The following is a 21,695-nucleotide window of genomic DNA, read 5'->3' as shown; positions in this document are numbered from 1 at the left end:
TTTCAAGGTATGGGAGACCAGCTATAACCCACTAAGCAGGTCCCCCCTCTCCACTCTGCTGGTGGGATCCAAAGGAGAAGCAGAAGCCAATACAGCTTGGCACCAACGTCATCGCAGGAGTTGCCGGAACGTTGCTTAAGATAGCAGCGGACCACCTATAGGGACTCCAGCTCCTGATTTGTCCTTGGGGTTGACTCCCGAAGCCCATCCTGTATGTAGGGTATTGCCACAAGGCAGTGGAGGTTTCATTTTGGAGTTTCCCTTCTCCTAGGCGGGTTGCCCTCCCAGGTTTCTGAGCCCCACCTGCCCAGAACTTCACCGTAACCCTGGTTTGGGGGCTGTCAAGTACTGAGCCTTTGCCAAAGGCCGCCCGGAGGTAACAGTGGTTAGGGGTACCCTCATTCTGTCCCCTAGGTCCAGGCCCCCACCGTCGGATGCAGTTTAGCGTCATGCCCAAGACGTAAGAGTATACCTAGCGCTAAGGTAAAAGTGCAATATATCAGCTCCTTAAACAGATGAGACAAAATAGCAAAATCAAATGAGCAAGAGCTAAAACAAATAAGTGTATCGACTAAACAAGATCCAATAAAACAATACAACAATAAAACAAGCGTTCGTACAACTAGTTAACAACAAGTAGGCCAGGCAAAGAGGAAGGGTAGTGTTTCCTGAAGAGGTGGGTTTTCAGCCTACGGCAAAAGATGGGCAGTGACTCTGCTGTCCTGACATCAGTGGGAAGTTCATTCCACCACTGTGGGGCCAGAACAGAAACAAGTTGTGACCGTGTGGATCGGCCAGAAGGACCCTTGAGTGACGAGGCAATCAGTCGCCCCGAGGTGGCAGACCGAAGTGGTCGGGCAGGGGTGTAGGCATAGACCATAGCCCGGAGGTAAGAAGGAGCTGTTCCTTTCACTGCCCTATAGGCTAGCACCAGGGTTTTAAACTGGATGCGAGCCGCTACGGGGAGTCAGTGTAGAGAACGGAGAAGGATAGTTGTGTGGGAGAACTTGGGGCGGTTGAACACCAGACGAGCCGCAGCTTTTTGAACAAGCTCCAGAGGTCTGATGGCAGATGCCGGAGCACCAGCAAGGAGGGAGTAGTCCAGGCGAGAGATGACAAGAGCCTGGATGAGCACCTGGGCTGCCTTCTCCGTGAGGAAGGGGCGAATCCTCCTGATGTTGTAGAGGCGGAATCTGCAGTACCGTGTCACCGATGCGATGTTTCCCGAGAACGACAGTTGATCGTCCAGGGTCACACCCAGATTCTTCGCAGTCCGAGTTGACGTCACCACAGCATTATCAATGGTGATGGCCATGTCTCGGTGAGGACAGCCCTTTCCCGGGAGGAACATCAGCTCGGTCTTGTCCAGGTTGAGCTTCAGGTGGTGCGTCGACATCCACTCCGAGATGTCAGCCAGACAAGCAGCAATGCGTGCCTCCACTTGTGTGTCAGAGGGGGGAATGAGAGGATCAGCTGGGTGTCATCGGCATAGCAGTGGTAGGAAAAGCGATGGGAGTGGATGACAGCACCAAGAGATGTAGTGTAGAGAGAGAAAAGAAGAGGACCCAGAACCGAGCCTTGGGGAACCCCAGTAGCGAGCCTGTGTGGTTCTGACACAGACCCTCTCAGCATCACCTGGTAGGAGTGACCCGTCAGGTAGGATGCAAACAGGGAGAGTGCAGAGCCTGAGACACCCATCCCCTCAAGGGTGGAGAGGAAGATCTGATGGTTCACTGTGTCGAACGCTGCAGACAGGTCCAGGAGAATCAGGACGGAGGAGAGAGAGTTCGCTCTAGCGGCATGGAGCGACTCCGTCACTGCCAGGAGGGCAGTCTCGGTCGAGTGACCCACTTTGAACCCAGACTGGTGGGAGTCCAGGAGGTTGTTCTGGTAGCGGTACGAGGACAGTTGTTTGAAGACAGCACGTTCGAGAGTTTTAGATAGGAAGGATAGAAGTGAAACCGGTCTGTAGTTCTTGATCTCAGAGGGGTCAAGTGTCGGTTTCTTCAGGAGGGGGGTGACTCTGGCAGTCTTGAAAGCAGAGGGAAAGTAGCCAGACGTCAGAGAGGTGTTAATAAGGTGGGTTAAGAAGGGAAGATGTTCAGGTGCAGTGGACTGCAGCAGAGTGGATGGGACCGGGTCCAGGGAGCATGAGGTGGGGCGACTAGAGGTAACAAGGAGAAGGACCTTGTTAGGGGAGAGGGGAGAAAAGTGAGATAGAGAGGGGGAGGGGGAGGGGGAGGGAAGAGGAGTAGATGAAGGTAGAGAGGGAGGGGTGGAAGGCAGATGGGGGTGGAAGCACCCTGGGCAAGACCTGCGATGTTGGTTGTCTAGGAAGTTGACAACCGGAAATGGTTGAATTTGGCGGAAGTACCGCCCAAGGAAATGACGTTGATGCTTTACAAATCTGTTAACATTCTCCGTGAATGAAACGAGTGTTGTGATTGGTCAAAGAATATCGTTTCCGGGGGAAACGGAAATCTGTCCACTCAGGACTTCCTAGACACTCGCTGCTTTAGGTCGTGACCAGGCTCTTCTTTTCGCAGATGAGTGAGGCTGGGACCGAGGTTAGGGTGGAAGGCAGATGGGTGTGGGTAGTGCGCAAGACACCAGCCGGGGGAGGAGGGAAGGAGTATCGGATATTGTTCACCTTCTTGTCAAAGAAGTTGGCGAAGTCATCAGGGAGGAGGGACGAGGAGGGAGGAGGGGGTGGTGGTTGCAGGAGAGAGGAGAAAGTTTCAAAGAATTTTTTAGGGTTGGAAGCAGAAGCCTAGTAGAAGTAGTCCATTGAAGTAGATAGGGACAACACTTGTTGTCAATGCAAGCATAACATTTAGATCCCTTTAGAGAGTTTAAAACTATCAATTCCACCAGAGTTTTGGCTAACATTTAGCACATAGCAGTGACATATGGTACTTTTTTGCCTTGAATATTCTTGAGAGGCAGAGAGTGACATGGTTTGTTTTTCGCCTTGAAAACAATGAAAGGCATACAATGTTGCCATACTCAGTATGGAAACATTGTATGCCTTTCATTCAGACAGTATGGCATACTGTCTGAATGGGGAAACGTTTTTACCACCCAACTAACTACATTAAAAACCTAACATCACTGCTACTGCTTAGATGAGATAGTAAATAGATAGTAAATTTAAATTGAATATTTTGTGGTTATTTTTTGCTGCACCGGCTATAACGATATTAATTTAGTTTACTCGTTTTGAACTTTTAACCATTGAATAACCATTTCTCTTGTGAGAACAGGAACATTGTCCGCAATGTCTATGTGTCAAATTCTACCATACTTGTGGGGACATTTGGCCCTAAAAAGTATAGTAAAATAAGTGCAAACACAGACACACAAACACACATACTGCAGGTAGCACCCAGAGTGTCTTGCCAAAAAAGGCCCTCAATCTGGGAGACCTGCGCATTATTATTGGCTATTGTTAATAATGATTGCATCATTAGTGGTGTCTGGGACTGTAATGGATGCAGTGAGAAGCTGATGCATCGTGTTCTGCTCAGAATGCATAATACGGTCTCAGAAAGTTCCACAGAGGGACATCCAATCAATTACAAAGAAAAGCAGGGGAACAAATAAATCACGAGGGTGTTGGTAGTGAGTGAGTGTGTGAGCGTGTGTGTGTATATGTGTGTGTGTGTGTGTGTGTGTATATGTGTGTGTGTGTGTGTGTGTGTGTGTGTGTGTGTGTGTGTGTGTGTGTGTGTGTGTGTGTGTGTGTGTGTGTGTGTGTGTGTGTGTGTGTGTGTGTGTGTGTGTGTGTGTGTGTGTGTGTGTGTGCGTGCGTGCGGGGGGGGGGGGGGGGGGGGGTGGGGGGGTGCTGGTGTCAAGTATAGGCTACTTTAAGTATTGCAAATCATATGACGCCTTGCTGGCATTACTTCAAGTTCCACATGAGCGATGTGCTCACCTCGCTAAAACAAATGACATTACATTAGGACCAATCACCATGAATGCCAATATCTGAAGTCATCCACGTGGAACTGATTATACGTACTGTACAATGCTGTGGGGCATTTCTATCAGAGTTGGATCCGCAGGCTGCCAGTGTTGAGAGCTCACAGGCGAATATGAGAAGTGCAGCTAGATCAAAGGCACAGAACCCTTTAGGGTTAGCCGGTGTCTGTTTGTGGTGGTTCCAGGGTTTGATTTGTAAATAAAAGACATCAAAAACAGAGACATGGATCCCCCCATGCAGGAAATCATGACCCTGGGTGGTTCTAAAATCTCCATGTGGTGCATGGCGGTGCTTTAGGCCAACAGTTTAAACACTTAAGCCCTAAAACAAAACGTGGCTATTCAAAAATAACCCTGCTATTTATATAGAATGTTGACAAATCTTCTCTTATGGAGATCCCTGGCACAATATCTTTTCAAATGTGGGTCTGTGGTCAAATAAATATAAATTTAGCGGTCCTTGACATGAATATGTTTGAGAACCACTGGTTCAGGCCGAATGAGGACCCCCCCAGTTAGCCCAGCATGGAGCACAACCTCAAGTCTATACATCTCGAAACACCAGCACTATCACTGCTGTTTAATTGTGTGTGAAATTCAGAGCGAAAATAGTAAAACAAAATCTACCAATACAGTGCAAATCCTATGCTAGTTATTGACCTTGAACTAATGGCAAGCTTCCTGGAGCGTGCTTTACTGCTTAGCCAGCCTTTCCCAACTCGACAATGTTCGAAGTTGACTGGAACTTGAAAAAAAAGACAAAAAAACAAAACACACAACACATTTTTGTGCTCTGAGTGCTCACAAACACCAACTCCGCAAAAAAATCTTTGCTGCATTGCACATTAGCTTTTCATTCCACACCATTTCACTCACTTTAGTTTTCCAGGATGATAAGCATGTTTTGCACAGCATGCTGATGTACACATTGCAGGAGGTGAACGTTTGCTTGAGTGGAAAACCTATAAATAAATACACAGTAAATCAGAGAGAATATGAGTGATTCTGACAATGACCACATGAATAAACAATCACATAATCTGTGCGTGTATATTAGGGGTGCAACAAACAAATCATTAGGTTTCGAGAGCCTATCAGGCTTCGAACCCTATTACATCTCTACACTTTCATTATTATTCTTCCGCCGGTTTTGCCAGTTCTGGCCTAACCGCGTGGTCACTTTTTATGAAATTCGGCAATATGGTAGAGGGCTATGCCAAACGGCGAAAACCCGAAACTCACAACCATTGGCCAAAGGGTGGCGCTGTAGCACTCAATTGAAATATGCCAACTTTGAACAGGTACAACTCATGCCCTGTTTGACCCACAGCCATGAAACTTCGATGCACACATGCGTCTCCTCATGCCTAACAACTTTCACTGTTTGACTTTTGACCTCTGACCTTTAGATCTCCCACCATTTCGAATTCTATGAAAAGCAGTAAAAAGCAGTAAAAAAATCACTTCTCCTGGGATTCATGAGCAATCTGTACGAAACTGTATACACATGAACTTTGGACCAATGCCGACAAACGTAACTTAGCGGATTTTCCATAAGTGAAAACGTTAAGCTTTTATAAGCCAATGAAAATTGCAGCTTTTTTTTAATTATTCATCTGCCCCTAACACATACACGCAGACTCACATTTGTTTGACACTTTGCAATATTGTAGAGGGTCCTTCCAAGTATCACTGAAACCAATCTTACTCCAATTGGTCAAAGGGGGGCGCTATAGCAATTTTTTGAAAATGCAAACTTTAAACAGGCAAAAGTCATGCCTCGTTTGGCCGACAGCCGTTAAACCTGCTTACACATGTGCCTTGACTCATGAGGAACACATGTATCACTTTGACCAGTAAGCTCTGCCCTTAGATTGTCTGCAATTTTGAGCAGTTTGAAAAACATTTAAATCCAGGATTTCTGAGCAATTTGCATGAAACTGTGTCAAATACATGTTTGAGGCCCTTTTTCACAGGTTCAGGTGTGTTGGTTCAATAGCTTGATCGCTTAATCATCTGCCTTGAAACCATAGGGTAGCCGGTTCGAATCCCACCTCAGGTAGACTTAATTATAATTGCATTGCACACAACATGACTATACCAATGAATACATGTGCAATTGTTAAAGATGACGAGAAATGCATACTTGAAAGTAGTTCTTTTCAATGTATGACGTACTTCATTCGCGCTTTTGTTTTGTTTTGTTGGATTCTCCCTTTTCACTGTCTAAGGCTGTGTATTGGATAGCTCCACCAGTAGAGTGTGAGTCTCATGTGCCGGAGGTCCCTGGTTCGAATCCCACTTATTACGGTTCACATTTAAATTGCATTGTACAAAACATGACCCTGTTAATTCAGACAAGTGCAATGTTTAGACAATAACACAAAATGCTTTTGAGAGTAGTTTTTTTTTATGTATGACATACTTTCTTGTGAAAATAGCCGATCTACAATCTCACACCTTTTTAGATAGCAACGCGTTGTGAGCTTGTAGATCGACTATTTTCCACTAGTTTCCATTCCGAAATATATTGAGCAGTTTGAAAAACATTTAAACCAAGGATTTCTGAGCAATTTGCGTGAAAGTGTGTCATGTGTGTGAACTCCCTTTTCACTAGTACAGGTCTGTTGGCCCAATGGCTTAATCATCTGCCTTGAAACCACAGGGTTCCTGGTTCGAATCCCACGTCATGTAGAATTCATTATAATTGCATTGCACACAACATGACTGTATCAATGAATGCATGTGCAATTGTTAACCAGTAAACTCCGCCCTTAGATTGTCTGCAATTTTGAGCAGTTTGAAAAACATTTAAATCCAGTATTTCTGAGCAATTTGCGTGAAAGTGTGTCATGTGTGTGAACTCCCTTTTCATCAGTTCGGGTCTGTTGGCCCAATGGCTTAATCATCTGCCTTGATACCAGAGCGTCGCCGGTTCAAATCTCCCCTCATGCAGACCTCAACTCAATTGCATTACACACAACATGACTGTATCAATGAATAAACATGCAATTGTTAAATGAAACGCTTATTGAGAGTACTTGTTTTCAATGTATGATGTACTTCATTCCCTCTTTTGTTTTGTTTTGTTTTGTTGGATTCTCCCTTCTCACTGACCAAGGCTGTGGATTGAATAGCTTGATCAATACAGTGTTAGTCTCATGTGCCAAAGGTCCACGGCTCAAACCCCACTTGTCACAGTTTATATTTAAATTGCATTATGCAAAACATGACCCTGTTAATTCAGACATGTGCACTTTGCTCTCTCTCTCTCTCTCTCTCTCTCTCTCTCTCTCTCTCTCTCTCTCTCTCTCTCTCTCTCTCTCTCTCTCTCTCTCTCTCTCTCTCTCTCTCTCTCTCTCTCTCTCTCTCTCTCTCTCTCACTCTGTCACAGTCTGCCACTCTGTCACTGTCTGTCTGTCTGTCTGCCAGTCTGCCAGTCTGCCACAGTCTGTCTGTCTGCCAGTCTGCCACAGTCTGTCACAGTCTGCCAGTCTGCCACTCTGTCACAGTCTGCCAGTCTGCCACTCTGTCAAAGTCTGCCAGTCTGCCAGTCTGCCAGTCTGCCACTCTGTCAAAGTCTGCCAGTCTGCCAGTCTGCCACTCTTGTCACAGTCTGCCAGTCTGCCATTATTCTCGAAACCGCTAATTGCTGCTTGCAGCTATATTTTTTTTTAGAATTCTAAAAGAAATTGCAACAATCGATAATTTAATATAACTGCTGCTACGCGGCCCTCACATCTAGAGTTCGGGCTGCTACACGGCCCTCACACCTATGTCGCACTGCCAATCCGACCAATATATCCGAGTGTTGGGGGCTTTGTCAGAGTTGCACCCGTCTGTCTGTGTCCCTTTTGTGCCTATATATAGAGATGTCTGTTTACCTGTGTCCCTTTTATGCCCATATATGGAGATATATGTATCTGTCAGTCGTACCCCTTTTATGATCACCGATGTCATCACTATATGGCCATATATTGGGATGTCCATATATGGGCATATTGGTTGGATCGGCGGTTCCAGACAACTGGATATCCGAACTACTCGATGGTCGGCCCCATACATGCACATGACCATATATGGGCATAGTGGTCGGATCTGTGGCACTGGACAACCGGATCTCTGTATCTGTCAGTCTTTGTCCCTGCATTGGAAACTCCTTATATGGTTATGGCTGAGTCAGAGTGGCATCAGAGGTTTGCCCGCCCGCCGGCCAATTGCACGGCCCTCCCATTAGCCAATTTTAATATAGTATAATCAATAAAAAATCTATACCTACTTTTATTATGTTAGAGGAGAAATGTTTCAAACATTTCAAATTCAAGTGAGCTTGTAGATCAGCTATTTTCACTATTTCTGCACTACACGTTGTGCGACAAAGCATGAAATGGTTAATTGATTATATGTCAAGAAACACTGGTTTAGTTGGAGGCTGGTCAGGAGGATGACGTCAAATGTTATGTAGCCTCGATCTCCAGGCCTTTGTTTTCCTTCGCGTTTTGCTCAAAAATAAGAGCCTGGACGAGCCTGCTGACGTTCCTAGCATAGGAAGTGGGTGATTTCCCCAACCAACCAGAGTGCAGTGGGCATCGCTCCAAATGTTGTGACGTCAGGGCTCTCAATGCTGCACATTGGGGAGGAGGAGGGGCACGGGGGCGGGAGTACAGATCGGTGAATCAATGGAATCTGGCGGATTCTCTCTCCGGAGATTTTGAACCCGCCCCTCTAGACCAGATATCAGACGCGCTAAGGCAGCCTAAACATTAGGTGACAGCCAGCTTTATAGTTGAGCCCATCGTCACAGCAGTGGCGTGCACAGACATTTTGAGGAGCAGGTGCTCAAGTAAATTATACTTTTTTTTCTTTACTTGGTCTGCTCTTTTTTCCCTCTACACCTATACCTCTTTGCCAAAAATAGCAGATCTACAAGCCCACAACGCCTCGCAGCGCGAGGCGTTGTGGGCTTGTAGATCGGCTATTTTTGGCAAAAGTTCTCCTCAGAAAAGGGATGCTAGGTTTCGAGTGGTTATGGTAAAAAGAAAAATCATATCACATAAAGATTTGGCGGACCCCCTGTAGTAACTCTGAGGACCCCCTAGGGGTCCCGGACCCTCTGTTGAAGACCCCTGCTGTAAACTGGAAAAAAAATAACTTTTTCTTTTCTTTTTTTCAAAAGGGCACTTCTGGTCAAGAGGGCAAAGGGCAGGAGCTCTAGCACCACCTAGAGTCTATCTGTGCACGTCCCTGCATCACAGGAGCCAATCACCAGCTAGCTCCACCTAGTAGTCAACCACCACAATCAGTCACCACTCACACACCAGCTGGTACTCAATCAGCACCACATCAATCACCCATACCAATGAGAGGGAAAAGACAACGAAAAAGACACCAGTGTCCCAAGCCGAAAATAGCAGATCTACAGTATAAACTCACAACACGTCGTATCACAAACCCTGCTCCTATTGAGCAGGATATCGTTTGTCATCTTGTTATACATCTGTGGAATCTTCTGATGTTATGAGTAGTTCTGTACCGCTCTTTGGGCTGAATCATTTGGACGGGAATATATAACAAATTCATAGATTGACTCGCAGTATTATTGAAAGAATTACATGATTGGGTGTGATTTGTTTTCTCTTGTGTTTGATGCAATGCAGTGCAATCCTTGTTATTCACCAGCCCATCACTACATTTCCATTGCTTTTTTCCTTCTTTTTAAGCAGGACCTGAACAGCTGAGTCAACATCACAGTTGGAAGATATCTTTGGCAGGAGACCAAGATACCTACTGAACAGTTGTGTGCCAAAGACAGAAAGAATGGGATTTGCTCTTGCAAGACCACCATAACAGCTTTCTGTGTTTACAAGGAGTCTAAATTATTTAGCGCGTTACGTTTTTGCGATATTACTGCTTTCATTTAGAATTGCATGCTAGTCTTTCTTCACCCTAAATTATCTCCTCTGGCCAGTAGGGGTTACACTTTGGATGAGTGGTAGATGTTTTGGATTTGAGGTGGTTATACAGTACAGATAATCCAAGGAAATAATTTGTACAATGCATTATACATTCATGAAATTATACTAGTTTGTGCTCATTTGATTTCCTATTTCAAACTACAAAGTTAGAAAATGAAGTGTACAAACCAGTAATTCAAAAGGTTCATTGGATTATAACAACACTATTCACACAGGTATGAATATAGCACTACGAGCAAAGAGCTCATTGTAGAGCCTAAAATATGATAAAGTGTGAATTAAAACAAGACGAAAAGCCCTGCAGCAGCCCCTAAAAGCCGCGCTGCTTCTCACACCCAAATGGAAATTGTCCAAAGGTAGATGATATAGGAAAAACATTTGGTTTACCTCAATGTGTATGGTATACGGTTCATCCTAGAATGACCAGTAGATCATGAAGTGACTTGTATGCGTGGGAACTGCCTAAGGGTGGCACAAGAGGAAAAGTCATGAGGTCACCAAAATCAGTAGGTTGCATCTTCCAGGGAACATGAACGCAATATGAAAGGCATTTTCAAGATATCGTGTTTGGGACCGAAATGTTTGACGGGCGGACTGAGCAACTGAATCATTGAATGCCATCCTTAGAGTCCCAGTGCTATAAAAATAAAATATTAGTGCAGCGCTCATGTCTGTGAGCAACTCTGTACAGTACACCATATCCTCATTGCAGCACCCTTGTCAATAGATCAACGCATGAAAGGGCAACGGTGTGAAGAGTTGAGGGTTTCACTTGGTTCCCTGTCAGGAAAATGCTTACCCATTAGAAAAAGTGTGGATAAGTGTAAGATAGACAAGTGTAGAGGATCGATATTAAACATCTGTCCACAATGCCCTACTTGGGTGATATCTACAAAACACAAACATAGCAGTGGCCTTTATTTTTGACATTATTGTGAATGCTTCAGAAGTGGGACGTCTAATTCAAGAGCAATAGTATACTATCTCAATATCAGTTGAGTGACAATCATATCTTGGCACAGCTTTTGGGTGAAAACTTTGTATTTCCATAACAGCAACTCTTTAAATTATGAGCAAGAGCTACTTTTTAGATTACTCTGCCTTTGCTTGAAATTCTATTCACTTAAACAAGCTCTTACAGAACAACAGGCGCATCAGCACAGAGCAAGGACCATCCACTTTAGAAGCAAGACTCCTGCACACTGTCTTCAAATGCAAATAAAATGTTTATTGGGAATCGATGAAACTTTTTATTTGCATTTGCACAATGTGCAAATAATAGTGTGACGTACCAAATTGATATAGCCACATGAGTTCCAAAGTTAACATCTGTATTGTTGCTCTATTCAGTAACATGTGTGTTGTCACTGCTGTTGTATTCTACTGGCACAGTATTAGTATTCAGTAGATGTGTGATGTGTTATCCCTACATAACAAATGGTGAAAATAGCCAATCTACAAGCTCATGTGTTGCATTGTGACCCACTGTGAGCATGTAGATGTGCTATTTTCACTATTTTTCAAAAAAGTAATTTAACAATTTCTGAAAATTTGACCAAAAATAGGGACGCCAGGGTTAATGCGGTTTAAACAAAAAGCTCCCTTGCATTATTTTCATTGACTGACCATTAGACACTCAAAGCCTCCTTTGAGTCTATTTCTTTCACAAACATAGCCGGGGGGAAATTCTTCTCAGGGAAGACAATGCAGGGACGTTTGTTTGCATGTCGCTACTAAGTAGCAGTGAAGTGAAGTTCAAGAAGACAATGTCATCGGTCCAATGCTATCATCACTTTGATCTATGAGACACTGAAATGTTTCCTCACTTCAAAAAAATTGATTAAGTACTGTAGCAACTGAGTAGTAATACTGTAATATGCCTGACTACGCCACCTCCCGCTTGTGGAGGGGGCAGGAGGAACCCCTAAACCTTACACTGTTCAACTTCCCTTAAACAGGAACAATTACTTTACTAGAGGCAGTTTGTGGAAAAATATAACAACTTTATTACCATGAAATTACAAAACACATCACTGTTGTCTATTACAAACTAGCACGATAATTAAGGTCCTTAAGGCAAGGTATTTAGTATTACAATGGCAATCTAACAGTTACCTCTCGCAGTCTAAGGAAGGGCGGGTCGGCCCGTGCACACAGTGAAGACCAAAATAACTAGGGGAAAAGAAAAGGGGACAGGCCTGGCCTCAAAGAAATCATGCAATATAAATACAAAATTCGAATACAAAACATGCAGTGCCAGGTTATATCAATACACACCAATAAAAACCAAAGGGGTCCCCAGTGCAGTCCCAAGCTGAGAGGAAAGCCGTGTGCAGCAGGGCGGACCCGGCCTTGAACAGGGTTACACGAATTAAACTGTAACAGAACAGAGGAGAGAAACAGTTAAAATATGCCAATATGGATAAATGTTAAAAACTATAGGGCATCGCAGTTCCCGCCCACTTCCTGGTGCCACTGCAAAATACTCAACGCATTTTTCCCATTGACTTTTCCAAAAATATTTATATCAATTAATTTAAGCCTAGAATCAAGCCATCCAGGATCCTGGTGAATCATGACCATAAAACGTTTGATTCTGTGATTATTTTTTTTAAACAGCAAAACAAAGGGTATTTATTAAATATAGTATATCATATGATTAAATATAAAATAAAATAAATCACAGAATCAAACGTTTTATGGTCATGATTCACCAGGATCCTGGATTGCTTGATTCTAGGCTTAAATTAATTGATATAAATATTTTTGGAAAAGTCAATGGGAAAAATGCATTGAGTATTTTGCAGTGGAACCCGGAAGTGGCCGCAACTGCGATGCCCTATGCCTACAGTGTACCTTGGATGGCTCAAATAAACAAAAAGAGTAAATTAACAGTGGGAAACAGTGGCCGGTGTGGTCCCTTTAAGGAAACAAACAAAACGCATTAGTTGCCAGCCCTAGTATCATCACACTAAATAAAACACTATATTCAAATCATTAAAAGAACAGCTTAAAACCTACTTTGTGTTGCAGTAACTGTGCACACAATGCAAGGCCAAGGCGAGGGGGGCAACCTCAACACCAGAGCTGCTGTATAAAAGAAGACAGTGATGTTACAAACTAAAATACATTAAAATACACAAAGAGGCAATGCATAAAATGTATACTGCTTTACCCGTGTCTCCAGGTAGGGCAGACAGAACAGACACCACAGGAGGTCACTTCATTTGTAAAACTGAAATAATAAATAAATGCATTAAAATAAGATAGCTAATAAAACACAATGATGTTGGCTAAATTAAAGTGTTAAAAAGCATGGGAAGCCTCCATGTGCTCAACAGAAAATAGGCAACCAAACAAACAAAAGCCAGCAGTCACATGTGCTCAAACAATAAGCTAACATTAGCACTAGCTGCAACAAACAAAAGGGTCGCACAAAGAAGCCTATCTACAAGGTTCAGTTTTTGGCTTACCATGTTCTCCTTCTCCCTGCATGAACCATGCAGCCTACAGCAGAGACAAATGGCTCTCTACTGGGAGGAGCTAGGCTTTTATACTTCCTGGTCATGTGACTAAGTCAGGTGCAGTGGGTGCACCATTCACCTGGGTTCCCACAGTACATTTATTAAAACGGACTGAATGTTGTATCTACAAGGCTGCATTTAGATGCCAACACAATAGCCAATTATTGACATCGTGCAGACTGCACTCTTGGACAAACAATCAGGGTTCGATTTGCTGGGACTGAGGGGTGATTTGTTTCCTTTGCTTTTGCTCTCCCATATAATGCCTTTGATTATCCTTGCTTCTGGTCAGACTGAATTAAATACATGCATTTCCTTTTGCAATGACAGATTACAGCATAGGCAATTGGCACTGGTTATTTCAAAAATAGTAAAACATTGCTGATCTACAAGCTCACAGCATGTTGCATCCTGACATGTTGTCACTCAGCTTGTCATATGAAGAGGTACAGTAGAGTATAATGGTTAAGAAAATGCCCACCCCCCCTCCTGTTTATACTAATCAAACCCTGTAATAAATCATATAGTAAGCAGTCAATAAACGTTCAATCATAAGTCATTTTTGGAAAGGTTACCTAGAACCATTTCACTTCCATAGGTGAGCCAGCTTAATTCCTTTCCTCTTAGTAAACTGGCAAAGTCCGGAAACTTAAAAAAAAAAAATTAACTGCTGACTGTAGTCAAGTGTTAAACCAATTTGTTTAGAGGAAAATGCAGTCACTCACAACGCCTTGTAGCCAATATGTAAGTGAGTGAAAAATATTGATATTTATAAATTACATTTTGATGTTTGGATTTTGAGCAACCAAAGCATTTTTCATAATTCCTACTCAATTCAGCTGAAGAAAAAAAAAACATACAACAGCACCACTTGGCTTTATGCTTGATGATTTAAAAGTAGTAATATGTGGCTTTAGGCTCTGTGGCTTCCATTTACAATGGCAGTCAGAGGTCTGCTGATCTTGTATTATTATAAGCAGAGATTAAGCAGAGATGCACATGCATGCTAGAACGCATGCACACACGCACAGGGGTGCAACAATTCATAGACTAATCGATTGAATCAATTATAAAAAAATAATCAATTTGAACTAAATGATCCATTTTTCTTTATTCCTTTTTAAACACAATGAGCCCAATTTGTTTAATTCTCATGTTTTCTAATTGTGATCAGCAGCTGCTTGAACCTAAAGAGTCATTCCCGATTTAAGGCCTTTTCACACTCTCCACAAACACTACGCCCAGGGGTCACACTCAGTCCTTGTGTGATTAGATGCGTTTATGCGTCACGTAGAAAAAGGTTGAACACAATTCAACTCTTGAGGCAGGCGGCCGTATGCATGAGACGTCCACGAACGTGACATTTTCTATGCCAGATTGTAACGTGCCAACCTCAAGCCCCCAGAACCCAGTGGTTGCATTGAAGCGCATTGGACATGCTGGCCATTCATAGGTACTGCAGCTGGGGCCACTGTACATGAACGAGCGAAAACGGTTTCGACCAATGGGCTCGACTCACAAGCTTGCGCAAGAGCTTGCGCACGGGGCTGCGCACCTCTGTGACGCAAAACGCGTCACAGAAGTGACGCGCAGAAGCCCCAAATAGGCCTCGCCCATCACATTTCCAACCCGGAAGAAGGGGTGATTTCGGCGCGAACAGCGTATTACTCTACTGTCCAAGCAAGGGGGCGGGAGCCTCGCCCCAAAGGGGCGAGGCGCCCCCGCCCTCTTTCCTCTACAATAGAAGAGTTAGGACGTCACATTCTAATACAACCAAAATACCCAATTTCGGCACCGGCCTCAGTGGCGCACCTCGCTAATCACTAGACTCCCAGCCCACTACCACTGGTAGGCTGTGTTGACTCCCGCTTGGGGTGAAACTTTTTCAGTCATCCGCGGACTTCTTTTTTTCGCCGATAAAGTATAGTTTTGGACCATGACGGAGGCGCGCCGACTCAGCAGACCTTGAGGCTGAGGAGTTGCGCCCGAGCGCCTCCAGGCGCGAGTGCCCGCAACGACCAGCCGATGGTCTGCTAGTCGACTAAGCGCCGTCCGAGTTATGTACCGATAGGGACAGAATCGTAAATATTTTTGGTGGGGACTGCGTTTGCCCCACTGACTGCGTTTGCCCCAACTGCCACTCAAAGTGACTACTGGCCAATCACAGTGCGTCTCAACTTCCGGGTACACCCGCACCCCTCGCCCCCTTGCTTCAACAGTAGAGTAATACGCTGCTCGCGATTTCGGCCCATGCGCTGGGTGAGCAATTCAATGCAAGTGGATGGGAGGGGATATGCGGTGCCCTCTCTATTATTTTTAACTCTATGGCCACCCTACCTGAACACTAGGGGGATTATTGCGTATATTAATGAAGATTATGGACATCACACAGAGTGGAGTGGAAACGACTCAAGGCGTTATACTTTGTTGTACAAGGCATTGCAGATGTGACGCATTGTGAGCTTGTAGACTACAGTATGCTATTTCCAATGCGTGGCAACATTGTACGACGAGCATAAATTAGGCACAAGTCTTGCTTATTGGTCCGTCTCCTTCTCTGCTGCGTTAGACACAATGCCACCCCCGCCCCCACATTTACGTAATATGACCCGTTCAGATTAATTATACTGCGTGAAACTCAAACAGCTTGTCTCATTAGGTTGAAGAACGCCTTATTGCTTTTCTCTAATTATCTCCCTCGCAAGCTTATTTTCTGGAAGAGGCCCAATCAAATGGCTGATTTTGTTTCTTCATATGTTTTATTGGCTCGCATCCTGGGATATATAAAGAGAGAGAGAGAGAGAGATGTTTTGTGACACTGGTATTCTTTTTAAGTCTTCCTGTGTCTGCATTTTCAATCGCCTTGTTTCATAAGTGATATTTTCCTCACCCACTCATGTGATAATTTGTCTCTAAATAACCTCATTATACAGTCAAAACACAAAAGCACTTTTCCTGAGGAAGGTGTGCAGTCTGCCATTCCCCAAGGGTTTATTTGGTTTTGTGACAGAAAGTTATTTCCCCTCAAGAGGATTCAGTGAGAAGGGAAGATGTAGCTTTTATAAAAGCTGGCTTCTCCTTTTATTCATCAAAGTCTTATCATCCTGTCCCTTCATGCACCAGCTGATACACTGTACATTATATGCTCAGTCAGAAACACTTGCACATTGAGTAGCAGAGAGTATTTAGATGGAGTGCCAGTGGTTGCAGTGGACTTGTTCATTTAATTGGTTTGCCTTTTATCAAGCCCCCCCTCCCTCCCCACACACCAATACACACAAATGACACTACAGTGCTTGCTGACACACATCTTGTGCATCCAGCAGTTTCTTTTGTTATGGATTATGTTTGCATGTTGGATTTAGATTGAAGTCTACCTGACTTGAAATATTCAACATAAACAAACATGGTTATGTTTACATGCAGAATTTCGCTTACACCCGATAATATTTCGCAAAGGACTTCTTACCTCATTAAACATTTGTAAAATAGTAATACACCACACATTCATAAATTGAGCAAGGGCTGGAATGGCACTTCATTTTCGCCCCTCTGCCCTCTCAGCCAGTCAACCAGGTGATAATGTATGTGAGTCGTATAGAGTGTTTGTTGTGCTTAGCTAGTATTCAGGGAGTGGTCACCATTAGGAACGCATGGCCATACGGAGCGGGCCGGTTCCTTGGGTGCTTTGCAAACACCAGTAAAGTGTGAAGTTGATCTGAGGAACAAACACACGGGACCGATTACATTACTTTACACTGGGAAAAATAAAATAAATGTTCATAATAGTGGGCTGGTTACTATTTTTGTCACCCATGTGCCATTTTGTATTTGAACATACAGTATATTGCCAAAGTGTCATGAATATCATACTCCCTGGGCTGTGTCACAGGAAAGAGGGATATGTATTGCTTAATTATATTGTTGTACAATGGTGGCAGGCAGTGGCACACGGCAAAGATACATATCTTCAAGCTCAAAGCGCAACGTGTCACAATGCGTTGTGAGCTTGTAGACCGGTTATTTTCGGCGTTATTTTCGTGCATTTATACTGCGATGAAGTATAAATCAGGCTTAAAAGGATCGTTCACCCCCAAAATGACTTTTTTTCTATCGATTACACACCCCATGGAGACTTGAATTCATGGAGATTTTTGTCGCATTCCTAAGCCAATAATTTGATGACCGGCGGCGGCTCCGGTAAGAGGCACAAAGCGTCAACTTTGAGTCTCCTACCGGAGACATTAGCATCTTTCCACCGGTCATCAAATTATTGGCTTAGGAATGCGACAAAGACTAAAAAATCTGGGGTGTGTAATTGATAGAAAATAAGTAATTTCTTTGGTGAACTGTAAGTGCATAATATATAAAATAATAGCATAAGACAGGATGTGAGATTTTACAGTGGCATGGGCACTAGCTGACTGTGCCACACATAATGTCATCTTTATCTGGTTGAGAAGCTGCTGTTTTCCTATAATCTTTTAAAAGAATCAAAGAGCAGATATCTAGTACAGTAGTATTAGCACCTGGATCTCTGGAAGTGAAAGAAGGGGATTGCTCTGTCTGCAATATTCCTATTAGGGGTGGTTCAGTGGTTACCTATCACTGGAGTGCATGTTGTCCTCTCGAGGATCGAGCTAGAGCTGATCCTCTGGTGTTAGAGAATGGCTGATCCAAGCCACCATTTGCTTGTGCCAAAGTGTCAAAGTTTAAACAAAATGACAAAAGAGACAAAGACAGAGGAACAAAAAGGTAGAAGGTAGCTAGCGCTCACATCATGATGATATACGGCATACCGAGCAGAACACACCTGCTGTTCATTTATCTGAAGTGTATAATGATTATAAATAAGCTGTAATTTCTGAAGTGAATGATGGTGGCAGAACCAGAGCTCTGTCGGAGCAGACCCCACAACGGAGTCTCGTCAACCCACGCTACACAAAAAGCCAACACATTAACTGAAGCAAGGTAATGAGAAGAAAAACAACAATAGCCCGGCATGATGACACATATATTACATTACGATGACTAACCTTTGTTGCAATGTGATACAACAGGAAAAGGAATTGTAGAAATAAAGGAAGATTGCAGACGATGACTCACAGATGATTAAGAACACATTGGATGGTGTCGACCTTGCGAGGTGTGGGTTATTATAATAACTGTTTGCATGTTGATGCAAGCAAAGCATTTATGATTTCACGCTTTTAATATCAAAACAGCATAAAAACAAACAACATGGGGCAGGGGGGCTAACTTTTCTCGTAAAATTTGCAGATGATGATTAATGAATTAAGAAAGATGATCTCAGGACTGCAAGCACTTCATGTGCAAATGTAACAAAAACTGAACGTGTTGAAATGGTATACGAGCAATATTACCTAAAGGATAGGAAAATGGTAATGGTGTCCTAAAAGTAAGAGAATGATGCTGTAATCAAGGTCACTAGCCCAAACATCAAACATCGGTCAAGGTGGCCTTGAGCAAGGCACTTAACCCAACTGTACCACTGGAGCGACAATACTCAATGCTAAGGCCTGATTCATACTTGGACGCGCATTGTGTCGCACACCAGAAATAGCAGATCTACAAGCTCACAACGCATCGCAGCGCACAACTAAGTATAAATCAGGCTTAACTGTGATGACAGTGGTTGCCTTGGGCAGCTCCCTGATGTGAGTGCGTTTACCTGTAGGCTCATTAATATGATTGATGTGATCACAACGTCCCTGGTTTGATTCTGGCTGTTGTTCTTGTCCTCTCTCTGTCCTTGGCTCCATCTCTCTACTACACTGTCCTGTCCTAATTAAGCAAACCTGCAACAAAAAAAATAGACATTCAAAAAATTGATTCTTCCGCTGTGCCAACGAACAAAATGTTTGCGGGGGGTAAGCTGGCAGGGAAGGGTGTTTTCTGTTGCTGCACTGGAGATTTCTCGTCCGAGCGCGTGTTCAGCGGGGAGAGGAAAGGAGGGATAGCATGTTTCTCCGCACGCGTTATGTCCTCCCTGTGAAACTGCTCACTGTCAGGTGAAAAGAAGCAACTGGCGACTTCATGTTTATCGGAGGAGACACATGGTTGTCTACACTCTCCCCAGACCACCCTTAGGGGTTGTCAGTGGCAGGGACCATACAAACATAGGGGAATTGCAGCAGCAACCAAAAAAAAGTCTGTATGAATGCAAAAATTACAAAGGCATGTTTTCATTGTATCTAATCTAACTCATATGCATATTGTAACTACTAATTCGGAGCCAAATCTTTTAAAAACGTGCTGATATCACAATTCTATGCACCTATTACATGTAAACATTTCCCTCTTGAAAGCATCAGGGAGAGAGTGCTGACAAGAGGGTTCCATTCACAACCCTCATTGAAAACCTCAGCTCTTTGAACAAAGACTTTAGTTTTATGCAATGCAATCCATTCTCTAGGGGCCAGTGCATTTGTTATGGTATACCGAGCAACGTCAATCTGGGAAAAAATGTCTGCCATGCTGCGTGGTCGTCTGACAGGTGGTGTCACTCCTACGCGATACAAGTCCCTCAAGCGAGCAGTGCAGATGGTGCGGTGTGAGCTGAGGCCCCAGTTGTCGCTTTCGCACGTCCTATACTCTCTAATCCTTGCTCTCTCGTGGTATTTCATGCGCTCGTATTGTCAACCCATTAAAGAAAGAAGAATGAAAATGGTCACGTTCTGATATTGTGTATTATATTTACAACACATATGGGAAGTAAGATGACCAAACATAATGTCATGTAAGAGGCTAAAACAAAAACAAAAACACCAACCAAGCATTCAATCAAGCAAAAACATTGTTCACAGCATACTTATGTAAAGTGTATAAGTATGGCAGAGCTGACAGTGTGCAGTGTTAACAGTATGTACATAACATTTCAAAACAATCACAGAAATCTCCATTTGAGGGCTTCAATGCAGACCTGACACAGGAGGTGTGCAGAAATGGCTCACCCACTCACCACTTACACCATGCAGGGACAATCCAATCCAAGTTAAATGAGGACACATCGTGTACATGTGCTGTACGAGTGTGAAAGATTCAATACAAATATTCAGGCTCCAATGTGATAGCAGTCCTGAAAGTACAACGATATTAAGAGATAGTTCGAACGCACTGTAGGCCCTACGTTAGGAATGCACAATATATCGGTCATCAAATAATTTGTGTATTTGAGGCCATCATATCCTTATCGGCTGCTAATTATCGGTATTGGACAGATCAGTAGGCCTAATACATCAGGTCATAACAAAGTCGTTTTTAGAAATCTGTATCCAGCATCACAGTTACAGTATAACAGGTGTACGCCAAACCCTACTGGTGGAAACTAGTGTTGCAAGATCGCAATCAATATTGGCCCATATGACCATGGAATTATCGACCAAAATTTCAACATCATGCATCCCTACTGTACATACATGTCAATTGACGTACTGTACGAAAATTAAATCAACTCAGCATTTGTAGTGAACAAAGTCAATTTGACAGGAACATTTGAATTGTCCTGTCCAAATTCATGCAAATTGAAAGTGAGAAATGTATTACTACAATACAAAGGGTTGTATAAAATGCTGGTATGGATTCAGTGTCTGTCTAGGAGTCAAAACCAGTACGGATTATGTCAGACCAACGTTATTTCTTGAGGCGTTAACACAGCATTAAACTGAACCTGTGAACTGTAAGAAAGACATCACAGTAATTAAGCACTTTGAAAGAACCAGTGTATCGCTTGTGGCATCAACCCCAAGGCAAATTAAATGATTTTTCCTGTCCCTGAAATCTTTTCAAGGACATAATCAATGGGTATGATTCATTTGCTTGAATATGCTCAGTAAAATCCTCAGTGTTAATTTAGCTCATGAGTGATACTTAAATGAACACAGAGGATCTAAAAACATGGATACTGGACCTAAATAAACATTATAACTTAAAAAGACATGAATCTGCATTTTTTTTGTTCCTTTGTGAAAACCTATAGCGATAACTTGTATCACTATGATCCCAGTTTTTATTGGAATTATGGATATAAATGTAATATATGGTATAAAGCACTGTAAATAATCTTTTTGATATACAACACTGTATACCATTGTTAAACAAAGGATCTTCTGAATACGCTGGGTTTTTAAATCCATGAGTGAAAATGTCCATGGACCTTCATTAGAACAGAGCAGAGGACAGTCATTTACATGAC

General features: G+C 43.2%; 1 long non-coding RNA gene across 1 annotated transcript; it reads right to left on the bottom strand.

Moving 5' to 3' along the window:
- Positions 1-12,080: 12,080 nt before the first annotated feature.
- LOC311052004 lies at positions 12,081-13,192 on the bottom strand. Its single transcript, XR_014601453.1, has 3 exons — positions 13,132-13,192; positions 12,978-13,046; positions 12,081-12,332 (listed from the first exon to the last, which is right to left on the bottom strand). It is a non-coding gene; the product is annotated as an uncharacterized lncRNA (long non-coding RNA).
- Positions 13,193-21,695: the final 8,503 nt, after the last annotated feature.

This window comes from Gymnoscopelus microlampas (assembly GCF_963454915.1).
Source record: "Gymnoscopelus microlampas genome assembly, chromosome: 9".
Classification (NCBI taxonomy): domain Eukaryota; kingdom Metazoa; phylum Chordata; class Actinopteri; order Myctophiformes; family Myctophidae; genus Gymnoscopelus; species Gymnoscopelus microlampas.
Note: the sequence above shows the minus strand (reverse complement) of the source record. Positions and strands in the feature narration are given on the sequence as shown.